This window comes from Oncorhynchus keta, chromosome 13 (assembly GCF_023373465.1).
Source record: "Oncorhynchus keta strain PuntledgeMale-10-30-2019 chromosome 13, Oket_V2, whole genome shotgun sequence".
NCBI lineage: Eukaryota > Metazoa > Chordata > Actinopteri > Salmoniformes > Salmonidae > Oncorhynchus > Oncorhynchus keta.
Window position 1 is genome coordinate 15128680 of NC_068433.1, and position 16971 is coordinate 15145650.

At 43.8% G+C, this 16971-nt stretch overlaps 1 pseudogene; it reads left to right on the top strand.

Moving 5' to 3' along the window:
* Positions 1 to 16971, top strand: part of LOC118391905 (serine/threonine-protein phosphatase PP1-beta catalytic subunit-like) — a 46197-nt pseudogene that overhangs the window by 20023 nt on the left and 9203 nt on the right.

The window sequence follows — 16971 nt, forward strand, 5'->3', positions numbered from 1 at the left end:
AGTGGAACGGAACAAAAAAATGGTTCTGTTCAGAACGAAACGATTGGAAAATGATTTCAGTTCCAACCCCTGCTGCTAATACCTATTCACGAATTGGGGGTGGGACGTTGTGGTGATTTCCATGTGGAGTGGAGAAATGACAACAAGCAGGGCACTGGCGGCTGTTTACCTTTTTTTAGCTAGCTAATGTTATCTGTTGTCGCTACACCGCATTCAATAGATTGGCTAGGCTATGGCTTATTCTCCTAGCTGGATTTGTCATAAATATTTAGGGAAAATGTTGCCACAGGTGGATAGGGGAAACCAGTATCTTTTGACTTTGCTATCTATTGTTATCTCCAAAGTTTTGGCATGTTCCATAAATTGCTTCTGTGAATCCGCCATAGAAATATAAATAATCAGATGAAACTCTGGTAATATGGATAGATTAACTATTGAACGGTTTGGACTAGAGACTCATCTTTCTACATTGTAATGGATAGGGTAGGCTGCTGGCAGGCTATTTGGCTGCGCAACAGCAATGTCAAGTCATGCCATGGTTAGGGGAATTGAAATGATAGGCCACAATGACTTTGCTCATGATGAATGCCGCAAATTATATCGAACAACACCCCGAGCGCATCGGACATGAAACGACACACCAATACACATGTAACAACAGAACAAAATAGATAAATACGTTTGTGGAATTTTCTTTCTCAGGCGCCTTTTATATTATAGGATAGACACATGATTTCTAGCTGGACCAATCAAAGCAGTGGCGCATGGTAAAAACCATTCATCTTGGGGGGGAGCAGGCACCTGAGACAGCGTTTTCCACCACCATTGACAAAACACCAAATTATGGAATTTCTCACTGAAGGATGGTGTGTTGTCGCATCACTCCAACAGATTCTACAAGTGTCTGGAACTATGTCAAGGTTCATTGAAGCTGTTCTGGCTCGTGTTGGCTCAACTCCCTATTAAGACACTATGTTGGTGTGTCCTTACCTGTAACGCCATGCTTTATAAGATACGCTTATTTGCTATGTGTCTGTCTGTCCGTCTGTGCGTGCGTCTTCCTGTGTGTTGAACTGTTTATCAGTCCCATGCCTGTGGTCTGTTATGGCCACTCACACAAGAACAGAGGTTGTTTGACATTTGTTCCCTCTCTTTTACTGTCTGTCCGTCCCTAAGCCACTGGCCTCTGACAGTATAGTACCCTCTTCTTCATACTGTACATATACAATACATGATCTTGCCACTGTGTTGTGTATTTTGTGGGGGCTGGCTTCGTACAGGAATTGTGAGCATGTGGGAAAGTCACTGGAATTCCAGCAATTCGTACATGCTAGCTAGGAAAGCATATTTGAGGGCAAAATGCAGGATAATTGAACAGTTTCCTATACCATCGGATTGAGTTACTTTTAGTTCTCCATGCATTTTCCTCATGTCTTGTGCTTGTTTCAGTTCCCTCCAGTAGTTGCTTCTCCTTAGTATTGCTTTTACATAAGATTCACGGTATGTTGCTTGTAACAAATAAATGGGAAATGTTTCTTATTCTCTTCCCTTCTCGGCATTCACCTTTTTATATAGCCATCGCTTTTGCCTGGTAGGACCCTGTTGTGCAACTGTTGTCATGGTAACCCGACAGCAGCTCGTTCTAAAATATGTTGCCCTTTTGTAATTGGGTGTGGTGAGTAGAATGATTTGAGCCTGACACCTTGGAAATCGAGTTTAAAACAATGAGTTTATATCTGGTTGCTCTGTTTAGTACAGCTACTGTTGGCTTGTGACTCATTCAAAAGACTTCTCTATAGATTTCGCCAGCGTGTAGTCCTAAAACCCAGAAAAAAGTTACCTCTGGTTCCTTCTGCCATCCTATGGGGAAAATGAATGAGGAAAGAAGAGGGTTTTGGGATAAACACTGACAGGTCAGAGGTTAACACAGGCTTAGGAGATCTAATATGTTTTGTTCTATGAGATAATAGCCGTCCGGTAACATTACCTTTATGAATTATGAAGCCTTTATTTTGTATTATTACATAAATTCTTCTAAATTATACAGAAAGTGATGTTCGCTGATGAAGATTATTTCATTACACAAATGTAGAAGATCTTCTAAGCCTGTGTTTTTGGCATTTATCCAAAAACCATACAAAAACAACATTTAATTTTCCTCATAGGCTTTGTCCAACGAAACATGGCGGAGTTGGTGCCTGCAAAAAGACGCCATTACTATTTCTCTATTCTTATTCAATTACCAAATAAATAGCCAACATATTAAAACAATTAATAAACAAGTATTACAAGTATCCATTTTCATACATGCATTTAATCATCTCACAATGTCAGAGACGTGTGTGTGTGTGTGTGTGTGTGTGTGTGTGTGTGTGTGTGTGTGGCAAGGAAGTCAGGCGCAGGAGAGTCAAACGGAGTGTAAAATGGAGTCTTTTAATGAATGTCCACGTAACATGCTCCATAACACTAATAAGAACAGAATATAAACAAACATGGGTACGAGGACCCGTCGCGCACCTATATAACAAACGCAACACTGACAATAAACAATCTCTGACAAAGCCATGAGGGGAAGCAGAGGGTTAAATACACAGCAGGTAATGAATGTGATTGAAAACAGGTGTGTGGGAAGACAAGACAAAACCAATGGAAAATGAAAAATGGATCAATGATGGCTAGAAGACCGGTGACGTCGAGCACTGCCCGAACAAGGAGAGGGAACGACAAGTCGGAACACACAAATACATTTAATCATCTCATTATTCAGCTAGTGTTCAATACACAGTACGAAACAATGTTTAGGCTTTTGTTTATATCCTGTTTACATTTGGACTGAGCCTCTGTTACCGTGACAACGGAGCTGCCATTCGTTATTGTTAGCTTCTATGCTAGCGGACATCTAACTAATTTAACTATGAAAACGTAACGAACACATTACAACAATAGCATAACTACGCTCCTCTTAACTTACTGTTTCTTATAATGTGCTTTAGAACTCGCTCACCTTGGAAAAAAAGTTTAAACCAATGAGTTTATATCTGGTTGCTCTTAGTACAGCCTCCTTTGACTTGTCACTCATTCAACTGACATGCTAGCGTGAGAACTACTAGGAGTGAGAGCTCGTGAAAAAAACGCTGGAGCGAGCAGCCCTCTGTTGGCCCAAACCCAGCACAACCACACTTCTATAAATATACTGTATGATTAGCTTGAAATTACAAAGTTTAACATATCTCACATTCTCCTCTTCAAAAATGGTGTCCCGATATTACAGCTATACAGGTATATTATACTGTACCTTCAACTACTTGTTGACATTGCACAGGGAACCTAAAAATGACCAATTCAACTATACCACTTACCCTCAGTGGCCAGTTGATTAGGTACACACATCTAGGACCTGGTCAGACACCCCTTTGCCTCTAGAACAACCTGAATTCTTTGGGGTATGGAAATGTTGCACAATTGGTATCAACACCATTACTCCACCAACCTGTACCATTGACAACAGGCCTTGGACTCATGCTGCTTACGCCAAATCCTCACTGCCATCAGCATGATGGAACTGGGATTTGTCGGCAGTGCTTGACTTAGTCCGGAACGTGGTACCGGCACCTCTAATTTTGGCGGAATTGTGTACCGTCTCCTCTATAAAACAAAGTAGCCTATCGCCTTCCCAGATTCACACACCGAGGCAAAAAAGGTTGATCAAAGCAGAATGACGGCGAGATCGGCATTGAACGAGTGGAATCACTTCTCCTGTGCAGTGTTCCATCTGGTTTGATCTCTATTTCTGTTCTCCATTCTCTGAGCAAAGCTCTCGCTTTACAGTGTGAATACATTTGCACTTGGTTTCTCATCTTGTACTCACACTTTCCCAATCACTGGGTCTTTGTGTTGAGCCCCCTGTGTTGAGCCCCCCCGTGTTTCATCTTTGGAGATTGGCTGTACTGTGCTGAGTAGTGTCTCGTTCTTGGATGGCGTTGAATGTGATCGAGCTGAACAGTGGAGTAGGCTCTTCTTGCAGTGTCCTGACTTACTCCCTCTGTACACTGTGTCATGAACACCTCCGTATCCAATGGCATCCTTGATTGGCTATCTGCGTTTCCATTTGCCTTACCAGGTCTGTACTTTATGGGGAAGTTGAAATCAGCCAATTCAGCAACCCACATCTGATCTTTTGCATTCAACTTAGTGGTGGTCAGCACCCCTGCTTTAATTTCTTTACATTCACAACCGTAAGTTAGCAGCTTGCCATAGCCTACTTGTAAATCATTTGTAAATAATGACCTTGTATTTCCTGTTATGGTGAATAAAAGGTTGGCTGCGCAATGTTGTTAGCTAATGTTCTGTTAATTATATGAGCTGGCTGGACAAAGAAAACCATTATTAATTAAGCAGGTCCTAAGAAACATAAGACCAATACAATTTATTTTCAAAAGCATAGAATAGCATATTTTGATTTTAATTTGGTCAGAAATTATGTATTTCTAAAATAGACATACTTTCCCCACACAACTTGAGTGTCACAAACATGTGGAACCACTGTCATATAACAGAAAAGTAGTATTTTTAAAACAGAGCCGATGTCCTCATTTTTGTGATCCTTTTGGAATTACCTGGATTTCTGCATAAATTGCTCATAAAATTTGATCTGATCTTTATGTAAGTCACAACAATAGACAAACACAGTCTAATAACATACACATTGAACACACCATGTAAACATTCACAGGTCAGGGTGGGAAAAGTATGTGAACCCTTGGATTTAATAACTGGTTGACCCTCCTTTGGCAGCAATAAACTCAACCAAATGTGTTCTGTAGTTGCAGATCAGACCTGCACAACGGCAAGGAGGAATTTTGGACCATTCATCTTTACAAAACTGTTTCAGTTAAGCAATATTCTTAGGATGTCTGTGATGAACTGCTTTCGAGGTCATGCCACAGCATTTTAAATCAGGTTGAGGTCAGGACTCTGACTAAGCCACTCCAGAAGGTGTATTTTCTTCTGCTGAAGCCATTCTGTTGTTGATTTACTAATGTGTTTTGGGTCGTTGTCATGTTGCATCACCCAACTTCTGTTGAGCTTCAATTTGTGGACAGATATCCTTACACTCTCCTGCGAAATGTCTTGATAAACTTAGGAATTAATTTTACCATCGATGATAGCAAGCTGTCCAGGCCCTGAGGCAGCAAAGCAGCCCCAAACCGTGATACTTTACATTTGGGATGAGGTTTTGATGTTGGTGTGCTGTGCCTTTTTTTTCTCCACACATAGTGTTGTGTGTTCCTTCCAAACAACTCAACTTTAGTTTAATCTGTCCACTGAATATTTTGACAGAAGCGCTGTGGAACATTCAGGTGCTCTTTTGCAAACTTCAGATGTGCAGCAATGTTTTTTTGGACAGCAGAGCCTTCTTCCGTGGTGTCCTCCCATGAACACCATTCATGTTTAGTGTTTTACGTATCGTAGATTCATCAATAGAGGTGTTAACTTACAGAAATCTCTGGAACATGCTAACTGACACTAGAATTCTTCTTAACCTCATTGAACATTCTGCACTGTGCTCTTGCAGTCATCTTTGCAGGGTGGCCACTCCTAGGGAGAGTAGCAACTGTGCTGAACTTTCTCCATTTATAGACAATTTGTCTTACCGTGGACTGATGAACATCAGGCTTTTAGAGATACTTTTGTAACCCTTTCCAGCTTTATGCCAGTCAATAATTCTTAATCTTAGGTTTTCTGAGATCTCTTTTGTTCGAGGCAATCCAGTGTCCTTTTGCCCATCTTAATCTTTTCTTTTTATTGGCCAGTCTGAGATATGGCTTTTTCTTTGCAACTCTGCCTAGAAGGCCAGAATCTCGGAGTCACCTCTTCACTGTTGACGTTGAGACTGGTGTTTTGCGGGTACTATTTAATGAAGCTGCCAGTTGAGGACTTGTGAGGCGTCTGTTTCTCAAACTAGACACTAATGTACTTGTCCTCTTGCTCAGTTGTGCACCGGGGCCTACTCCCACTCCTCTTTCTATTCTGGTTAGGGCCAGTTTGCGCTGTTCTGTGAAGGGAGTAGTGGCAATTTATCGCATGGAATAGCCTTCATTTCTCAGGACAAGAATAGACTGACGAGTTTCCGGAGAAAGTTCTATGTTTCTGGCTAGTTTGAGCCTGTAATCGAACCCACAAATGCTGATACTCAACTAGTCTAAAGAAGGCCAGTTTTATTGCTTATTTAATCAGTACAACAGTTTTCAGCTATGCTAACATAATTTCAAAAGGGTTTTCTAATGATCAATAAGCCTTTTAAAATGATAAACTTGGATTAGCTAACACAATGTGCCATTGGAACACAGGAGTGATGTTTGCTGATAATGGGCCTCTGTACGCGTATGTAGATATTCCATAAAAAATCAGCCTTTTCCAGCTACAATAGTCATTTACAGCATTAACAATGTCTACACTGTATTTTTGATCAATTTGATGTTATTATAAAAATGGACGGTAATTTATGGTAGTGTATGCAATGACAGAGAGTGTGGTGCGCCACTGACTGTTATGGAAACAACAATGGTTGTGCGTGTGTGTGTGTGGGGCGCGGGGAGGGCAGCACGGAGCGTCTCTCTCTGGCACCAACCATGGCACTGCACTGTGCTCATGGAGGCTTTTCAGCTTGAGAGCTTTTCAGATAAACTGCTCTTTCTCTATTTTCTCTCCATCACATGCTCTATTTTTCTCCCTTTCACATTCTCTCCTTTTTATCTATTTTCTCTCCCTCTCGCTACACAATGACTGCCATTCACAGGCATTCACCTGACACTTCATGAAGAACAAAAAAGTGCGCTGAAGAAAAACATGTCTGAAATGCCATGGAAGGCAGTTGGGATTTCTGCTTGACATTCACTCGGACCCAGAGTCAGGTTGCTGCGTGTCCACTGTGGGTTCACTGGTTTCCACCCCCTGTTTGTGGGACATGGGGATGGAGGAGGGAGTGGAGGGGGGAAACCTGGCCCGGTGCCTGGTAGGAAGAAAGCGAGATGCATGAAGATGGAGACTGGCGAAATATCACTGAGGTCATTACCATAGTTGGGCCATTACACCTTTGGTGGTCTGACAAAGCACACCCCTCACCTGCTTAAAATTCACCAGTTGTGTTAACTCATATGGAGCCTTGATCTGAGTGAGTTTGAAAGATTTATATCTGAATTGTATGGAGAAAAAGCTAATAATTTCCCTCTCTTTTCCTCTTCTGTTAAAACAGTCCCAGTCAGTGTGTGTGGTATGTCTGTCAGTGTTAGTCTGAGCTGCCCTTGCTGGCCTCATATAATGAATGGGCTAATGTTGTGAATGGTTGGCTGCAGCAGCTAACAGGGCATGTATTGTTGTAGCTCTGTCATTGTGGCTGCCAGGGGGAGACTTGTGTTGTTGTTGTTGTCAGATGTTGTTAAGTGAACCTGACTAGCTAGTTGGTGCTAGCTGGTGGCTAGCTGGTGTTAGTGCACTTAGCATCAGTTGACCGTGGCTGGAGACTTTTGAAGTGCTCTCCCTCAGTCCTCTCTTGTCCTGAGGGACTCTTTCCTCTCCTCTGAAACAGCGCCCATATATGGTCATGCTTGGGAGAAGCAAGGTCTGACTGTTATTCAGTTTCTCTCCCCTTCAACTCCAACATTAACTGAACCCTGCTCTTTTAAATGAATGGAAAAGTTCTCGACCCACCTGACCGCTTTCCTTAATAACACTCAGCTAAAGAAACTAAAAAAAGATCACTTCTAAATAGACTACAAGTTCCCCTATAACCACCACAAGACTTCCTTTGTGTTGTCTAGAAAACGACAACCTATCAGACTGCTGAATGCAATGGCTGTAAATACGACGTTTCCCACACAATGAGCCAGTCTTTTAGCTTCCAAATGTTCTTTAATTGCATAAAACCATCCCATTTTCAGATACATCTCTTAAGTTATATTTTATCCAAATTTAGACAGCCTTTTACTTTGCTAAATATCAAAACGAAAAACAAGCTCTACCTCCAATGAATTCAGCCCTGTCTCTGACTAACAGCGCTCTCAAATAAACCCAGCTCACGTTTGTCTCTCTCTATGCTGAGCTTCTTTGATATGTACCCTGTTTTAGTTTCCCTCTCCACACTGTCCTGTTTAGGCTCATCGTCTTCCAGGGAATGCTTTGTGACACAACTCTCTTTGGTTGGGTTTGTTACATCAGGATGTAGTGTAGGAACTTGATTCCTCTCCTTTTTGGCCCAGGCTTAACCCTCAGGAGGTTTGCTGTTGTGCGCGTGTGTCTGCGTGTGTCTGCGTGTGTCTGCGTGTGTCTGCGTGTGTCTGCGTGTGTGTCTGCGTGTGTGTGTGTGTGTGTCTGCGTGTGTGTGTGTCTGCGTGTGTGTGTGTCTGCGTGTGTGTGTGTCTGCGTGTGTGTGTGTGTGTGTGTGTGTGTGTGTGTGTGTGTGTGTGTGTGTGTGTGTGTGTGTGTGTGTGTGTGTCTGCGTGTGTGTGTGTGTCTGCGTGTGTGGGCTGGCCTTGTGGAATGTTGTGTGTGTGTGTGTGTGTTAGGGGAGGGCCAGGCTGTCCTGTGATGTCACAGACTACCGCTTCAGAAGAGCTGTCAGATAAATAGATGAGAGGGGGAAAGAAGGGGAGGAGGAGAGGATAGAAGGAGAGAGGGTTTGGATAGGAGAGTGATCTGACCTGGCAGAGGGAAAAGTACAGAGCAGAACATTTTGTACTGGTGTTGGAAGGGTCAGCGTGTGTAGTACCCCTATTCTCCACTTACCCTTTTTAGCAGTGTGTGCACACAAACAGTCAGGACAGGGCCGAATTAGGAGTGATGAATTGGAAGGTGGAGCGAGGGATTCTTTTTTTCCCACAGAACCAAAGAAAAACCACGCTTATGAAGCAATACAAACCCACAGGAAACGATAATGTCTTTTGACAAGTAACTTTTGACAAAATGCCACTTTATTCTACAGTGCGCATTTTGACTCAACCAAAAAAGTGGTGATGCCTGTTCATAAACATCCTGGGCTTAGGGTGTGGAAGTCTGCTCTCTACATCAGTCAGTGGCCATGACAGGACACATTAGTATTCAAACCATGAGGTAGCGGGAGAGGAGGAGCCTCTGTCTGCCAATCAGCTCCGCCTTAAGCTAGCAACCAACACCCATCAACACCTTGCCAAAAACCAATGACCTGCCTGGTGTGTTGCCATGGTGACAGCCTGTTGTTCCACCCCTCACCGTTGACCGTTGCAGTGCAGTGAAAAGAGGGCAGGATTAGTGGGTTTATGCAACCACTGGGAGGATTCATGGGAGGTATCTGAAGTCAAGGTCACAAGACTGTGGCTGGCAGGCTATGTGTGCGCGCATGTCTATCGTGTAGACTTTTCCATAACGGGCTGTAAGGTGATCCCCTCCAGTGTTGCGGTGTGGTAGTGTCTGGCTGTGGTGTCTGGTGTGATGCTCTCCTCTCCTATATTGGGCCTTTCAGTTGCTTCTCTGTCAGCTGATACAACACAGACCTACAGACACGTCAGCACCGCTCTGAGAGGGAGAGGTGGAGCGTGTCTGTGGCAGATCTGAGAGCAACACACACAGACATACGTACACACACACACACACATCTGACCCCAGCCTCCTCAGGTTTCATCCTCACTGGTGTGTGTGTGTGTGTGCTGGAAGTCAGAAGGGGTGTGTGTCTATATTTTTCCGATTGAGACCCCCTCTAAATCAAACAGATCAGACTGCTGAATGCTATGGCTACTAAGAATAACACCCCTTGGCTTCTTGTTAACGTGACTCTCTTTGGGATACGAGATATATTATCTGATGGGCTTAGATCACTTTTTCTTGTGTGTTTTTGGAAGAGAACAGTGAATGTCTATCCAGCTGGTTTAAGGTCTCGGTGCAGAAATAGCCAGGTCGTACAAAGTTCCAGTCGACAGTGCAAGTGGTGCTAGGCAGTGTCTCGGTAACTTGTAGGAATCTCTCTGCCCAGACCTATGCCTCATCCGTAGTCTGCCATTAAATAGCTAGCGATGCAAAATGGAGTACATGTTTAGAAAGGGGTTTGGTAATAAATCCATTGTGCATGTCTTCTTTTCAAATGCATGCTATGAAAACCATTTCTCTTAGTTATAACTGAAGATATCTAGTTTTCTCAAATGTATGATGAATTGCGCCCATTGTTCAATGTACCTTTTTTAATTTAAAATGCTTTAGGGACACCTTTGTCTACATGTAGCTGACTAAATGAACGTGACCCGGTTATTTCCTGTTAAATAACAACCACAGCCAGTGCTTTTGTTCCTAGTGTTAGTAGGCCTAACTGTAGCGATCATCATGTGAGAAGGGACGCTTACACAGTCCCAGGCCTCACTTACTCTGAATGGCTGGCGTTGTGGAGGCACTCTGCATGCTGTCTGTCTATTGGGACCACTGTGTTGACACAACCCAGGCCCTCATATCAAATCCAATTTTATTTGTCACAAGCTTCATAAACAATGAGTGTAACCTAGGGCTGTTGCGGTGACCGTGTTACCGCCATACCGGCGATCACGAGTCATGAAGGCAGTCAAATACCACATGACTGTTTAGTCACGGTAATTAGGCTTCTCCAAGCTCTGATGCTGCTGCTGGTCATTATTAGCCTACCAAACTTGCTAACTGCCTGGTACTCAGCACTCTATTGTCCCTCTAATCACTCTGACGTCAATGCAAATGTCATCAAAAATCTAATCACACACTTCATGAGAGTCCATGAGCTCATGTTGCGCAACATTTCTATTGGCTGTGCAATTATGGGAGAGAACAGTGATGGCCGCTAATAAAAAGAGGAGGATCCCATCAGCGTTCTATATGCTAGGCCCCTATATTTCTTTCTCAACTTTCCTAATATTAAGCACATTGCTTCTCTTTACAACAGGAGTATAGTCTACCTGGCTGGTATGAAAATGAACCATGTGCATAGATGACATGTGTATTTTCTCGCTGCCCCTGTTTTCCCTGTTTTGAGACAGGTGCATGATAAATGGTCCATTCTAAATCATAACTAATTTCACACATATATATTATGTAGTACATGTAATGACTAAACTAAATCAAGAATAGTCTGTGTGACAATATTAGCCTATCACTTGTGAATCATATATTATCATTAGTGAATGATGCCCAGTGTAAGAAACAATACCTTTCTTTTGCAGCTTTTTCTAATCATAGTCTCACACCTGATATAGCCTAGCCCATAGGTCTATATGTTTAATAAGGTTTGTAATCATAACTAAAGTGGCCAAATAACGTCTTGAAATTAAGCACATTCATCTGCTTTAAAGTTACATTGATAACTCTAAATGAAACCTATAGGAGGACCAGTTTCTTTGTTTACCCCTCAACACAGAATAGCTGCATGTGTTCACTCTCTCAAATAGTTTGGAGAAAATATTTATATTTTATTCAGCCTCGCTCAATTGTATTCTTCATACTATAAAATAATATAAAATAATGCCACTGAATTCTAAGCAAATCTTGTCTGCTAAATTAACTAGTGTAGCCCGCAGCCATTTGGCATAGCCAGATCAGGACCTAACATAAGGACAACTCCGAGTAAGCTGTTCTGTTCTTCTGAAATAGACTACATTTTCTTCATATCATGTTTCTTTAGACCTGTCTAAAATAAATAGTGGATTTATTGTGAAGGTGTAGGCTATATAACACGGATTTATTAGACATTTTAAAATGTCTAATAAATATTTGTGTGGATGCCAGGAGATGCTAAATGTGTTTGGTAATTGACCGTTAATTAATATAATGTGACCGACAGTTATTTGCTTGACAATCACTGGCTGACAACATTTTGTGACTGCCACAGCCCTAGTGTAGACTAACTAACTGTGAAATGCTTACTTTCGGGTCCTTTTCTAACAATGCAGAGTTTAAGGTAGTGCCATGAGGAATAAATACACAGTGAATAACAATAACGAGTAAACATAACATGGTTATATACAGGCAGTACCAGTATTTACCCTATTTACCCTGTTTGGCTGTTTCATGAAAACCTCACCCTCGGGACATTGGGCTGGACTGACTCACCATGTGTTCCTGTTGTGGTTATAAACACAGATTTGAAAAGTAAGTAAAAGGAAATAGTGTTGCGTGCTCGACGGTAGTAGGGGGTACCTGCTTAGTATAGTGTTGTGCCTGCGCTCGTACCCTGAACTGGACTAGTTCACTGTCCCGTCCCCCCCCCCCCCACCCCCTCCTCCACTTCACTTCCCTCCAGTCGTCACTTCAGCCTTGGTAGTGCTGCACTCTGACTTCTGAGTAGCAATAAAGGAACACCCTCACATACAAAATGTAGGTCTGTTGCACCTGGCAGAAAAGTGAATTGTCACCACAGATGATATGGGGACATGACACTTTCAAAGCGAAGTTTGTCAGATGTTTTGAGACCTTTAGTGTAGTCTGTCAAGACAGAACCACAACCAATGTCGTGGGATGTGGTTTCATCTTGACATTACTCTACTTTTGAGGTTTGGAAACATCTGACAAAGTTCCATTGACGAGGGAAATGTGTGTTTAAGTTCTAGCACTCTGTGCCATCAAATCTAACTGTGTCTCTGTGTCTCTGTGTCTCTGTGTCTCTGTGTCTCTGTGTCTCTGTGTCTCTGTGCGTGTCTGTGTGTCTGTGTCTCTGTGTGTCTGTGTCTCTGTGTGTCTGTGTCTCTGTGTGTCTGTGTCTCTGTGTGTCAGTGCGGGGATGTCGCCCAGGGAAGATTGTGCAGATGTCAGAGGCTGAAGTGAGAGGCCTCTGCATCAAGTCCAGAGAGATCTTCCTCAGCCAGCCCATCCTGTTGGAATTGGAGGCTCCCCTCAAAATCTGTGGTAGGTGGTGGTGATGATGAGGATGGTGATGGTGGCTGATGATGAGTTGTCCAGTTTAAGACCTATTATTCATTCATTAGCCTCTGGACGGATAGGCTATGGTAGTTAAGTAACCCCCCCCACACACACACCCCCACCCCTCCTCAGGTGACATCCACGGCCAGTACACAGACCTGCTGCGGCTCTTTGAGTACGGCGGCTTCCCGCCCGAGGCCAACTACCTGTTCCTGGGGGACTACGTGGACCGAGGCAAGCAGTCCCTGGAGACCATCTGTCTACTGCTGGCCTACAAGATCAAATACCCTGAGAACTTCTTCCTCCTCAGGGGCAACCACGAGTGTGCTTCCATCAACCGCATCTATGGCTTCTATGATGAGTGTGAGTAGTATGCATGCGCGCGCACACACACACTCTGCACACACACACACACACACACACACACACACACACACACACACACACCATGCACTTGTTAGTGTATCATACAAGTAATTGAGCTAAATAGCCACCCGGCACACACCCTAATTCATGTTTATTTTCCATTCAACACATACAGCCTCTGTGACAAGAGTAAAGTTGCAGATGAATACACTTGCACACACTGTCTGACATGAGTCTAGAAGATCCCAGATGATTGTATGAAGTATATTTAAACGTCATCTCTTAATGTTTCTCCAGGTAAGCGCAGATTCAACATAAAGCTGTGGAAGACATTTACTGACTGCTTCAACTGCCTTCCCATCGCTGCCATCGTAGATGAGAAGATCTTCTGTTGCCATGGAGGTACTGCTGGAAGAGCTGTCACTCAAACTCCCTGTCTGAATGATATGGTTGTTATAACAGCATGGAGAGTTTTGTCTTGCTCAGAAAGTGAATTATGTAGCGTTGGAATAATGATTACACACGACATAGGTATTAAATAGTTACAGTATATATAATAACGCAAGCAGGCATTAGACATGAGTCATGACTATGATTTAAGTGAAATAAAGACTTAAAGGCTCTGTGCACAGCAGTGCCTCTCCTACAACGTGCTGGTCCTGGCAGGGAAACTAACCTTGAAATGTGCGTGTGGTTTTTATGCGTTTTGGATGACTGAGTGCTGTTGTCTCTGTCTCTGCGCTCCTCTGTCTCCTACCAGGCCTCTCTCCAGACCTGCAGTCTATGGAGCAGATCCGTCGCATCATGAGACCCACAGACGTCCCCGACACCGGTAGGTCCACATACACACAGATGGATGCACATGTACATATACTGAAGAGAAATATGAAACGCAACAGTTTTAAAAGCTTTAACTGAGTTACAGTTCATATCACGAAATCAGTCAATTGAAATAAATTCATTAGGCTCTAATCTATGGATTTCACATGACTGGGAATACAGATATGCATCTGTTGGCCACAGACACCTTAAAAGAAGTGGTCCTCACAATGGGCCTCAGGATCTCATCACGGTATCTCTGTGCATTCAAATGGTACATATTGTACACACACAAACACACAGAGATATGTTTTACTGTCCTTTCTCAGATCTAAAATAGATTTATATTCAGAATCCTATTTCTCCTAACCCTAAAACAACCCTAAATCCTAACCTAACTCCTAACCCCTAAACAACCCTTATCCTAACTCCTAACCTAACCCCTAAACAACCGCTAATCCTAACCCTAATTTCTAACCTAAACCTAACCCCTAACTCCTAAACAACCGCTTATCCTAACCCTAACCCCTAACTCCTAACCCCTAAACAACCGCTAATCCTAACCCTAACTCCTAACCTAAACCTATCCCCTAAACAACCACTAATCCTAACCCTAACTCCTAACCTAAACCTAACCCCTAACTCATAACCCCCAAACAACTCCTAACCTAAACCCAAGTCCTAAACCTAACCCCTAACCCTAATTGTAACATTAAAACTAAGCCTAAAATAGCCTTTGTCCTTGAGTGGGTCTGGAAAATGTCCCCACGAGGATAGTAATACACACACACGCCTCTCCAACTCTCCAAGCTGTTTACAAAAACGTGCTATATCCCTTAGCAGACAGTAGGGGTCATCCCAGATTGTACTGATTTTGGGCAGTGTAGCTAATTCTTTGTTAAAGAATTTCTGATTCTCCAAACCAAATGAATATTGACATTACCATTGAGATGAGTTGTTTAAACATCACTTTAATGACTGTACGTGATCAACCCATTGTTATGTCAATACAGTAGACCTATGTATAGTTACATCTAAATAAGGTTTCTGAGAATCATTGAATAAGTCACAGAAAACCCAAGGGATCTAGTATCTGCTCATCAGACCTTTCTAGCAAACATCTCCTTATATGGGAGTGATGTGAACTACTGGACCGTGAGGCCATTTTACACATCTCAGATCTCTCTGTGTGTGTGTGTGTGTGTGTGTTCCAGGGTTGCTGTGCGACTTGCTGTGGTCGGACCCAGACAAAGATGTTCAGGGTTGGGGGAGAATGACCGCGGGGTCTCGTTCACGTTTGGGGCTGATGTGGTCAGCAAGTTCCTCAACCGTCACGATCTGGACCTCATCTGCAGAGCCCACCAGGTACTGTAACAATCAACTGACCTGTCATTGTAGTCGAAACAGGACATCAGAGTAGTCCAGTACATCCACCCAAACACTGCTACACACACAATCGACAGCTCCAGTTCCCATAAACCTAAAGTATCAAATCTTAAAACACTTCTCCATTGCTGTTGAGATACTTAACAACTTTTCTTTTTACTTCTCTGATTACGTTGGTAACCACTTTATAATAGCAATAAGGTACCTCAGGTGTTTGTGGTATATGGCCAATATACCACGGCTAAGGGCTGTGTCCAGGCACTCTGCATTGCGTCGTGCATAAGAACAGCACCGTAGCCGTGGTATATTGGCCATTTAAACACCGGGTGGGACTAATCCTGAATTCTGATTGGTTAAAACTGCATTCCAGCCGGTGTCTATTCCACAAGTTACCACCGGCTAAATCTATGACGTTAAAATGCCTATTTACTCTGTTCCATCTGACTGCGCAATCCACTGTCTCATCAACCCAGCCAGGCACTTTATAAACGTGATCTCCACTATAAAAAGCATCTAGACATTATCTCACATTTCTTTTAGACTAACAACACCTCCTCAGGCCTTAATGGCTAAGGGCTGTGTCCAGGCACTCCGCGTTGCATTGTGCCAAAGAACAGCCCGTAGCCATATACCAAACCCCCTTGGGCCTTATTGCTTAATTATAGCAACACTGATATAGTTACACTTCATGACCTCGATGGTCCTCTCCACTGATGTGCTGACTGTGTGTCCCCCCCACTCCACTAATGTGCTGACTGTGTCCCCCCCACTCCACTGATGTGCTGACTGTGTCCCCCCCACTCCACTGATGTGCTGACTGTGTCCCCCCCACTCCACTAATGTGCTGACTGTGTCCCCCCACTCCACTGATGTGCTGACTGTGTCCCCCCCCCACTCCACTGATGTGCTGACTGTGTCCCCCCACTCCACTGATGTGCTGACTGTGTCCCCCCACTCCACTGATGTGCTGACTGTGTCCCCCACTCCACTGATGTGCTGACTGTGTCCCCCCACTCCACTGATGTGCTGACTGTGTCCCCCCCACTCCACTGATGTGCTGACTGTGTCCCCCACTCCACTGATGTGCTGACTGTGTCCCCCCACTCCACTGATGTGCTGACTGTGTCCCCCCACTCCACTGATGTGCTGACTGTGTCCCCCCACTCCACTGATGTGCTGACTGTGTCCCCCACTCCACTGATGTGCTGACTGTGTCCCCCCACTCCACTGATGTGCTGACTGTGTCCCCCCACTCCACTGATGTGCTGACTGTGTCCCCCCACTCCACTGATGTGCTGACTGTGTCCCCCCACTCCACTGATGTGCTGACTGTGTCCCCCCACTCCACTGATGTGCTGACTGTGTCCCCCCCCACTCCACTGATGTGCTGACTGTGTCCCCCCACTCCACTGATGTGCTGACTGTGTCCCCCCACTCCACTGATGTGCTGACTGTGTCCCCCCACTCCACTGATGTGCTGACTGTGTCCCCCCACTCCAC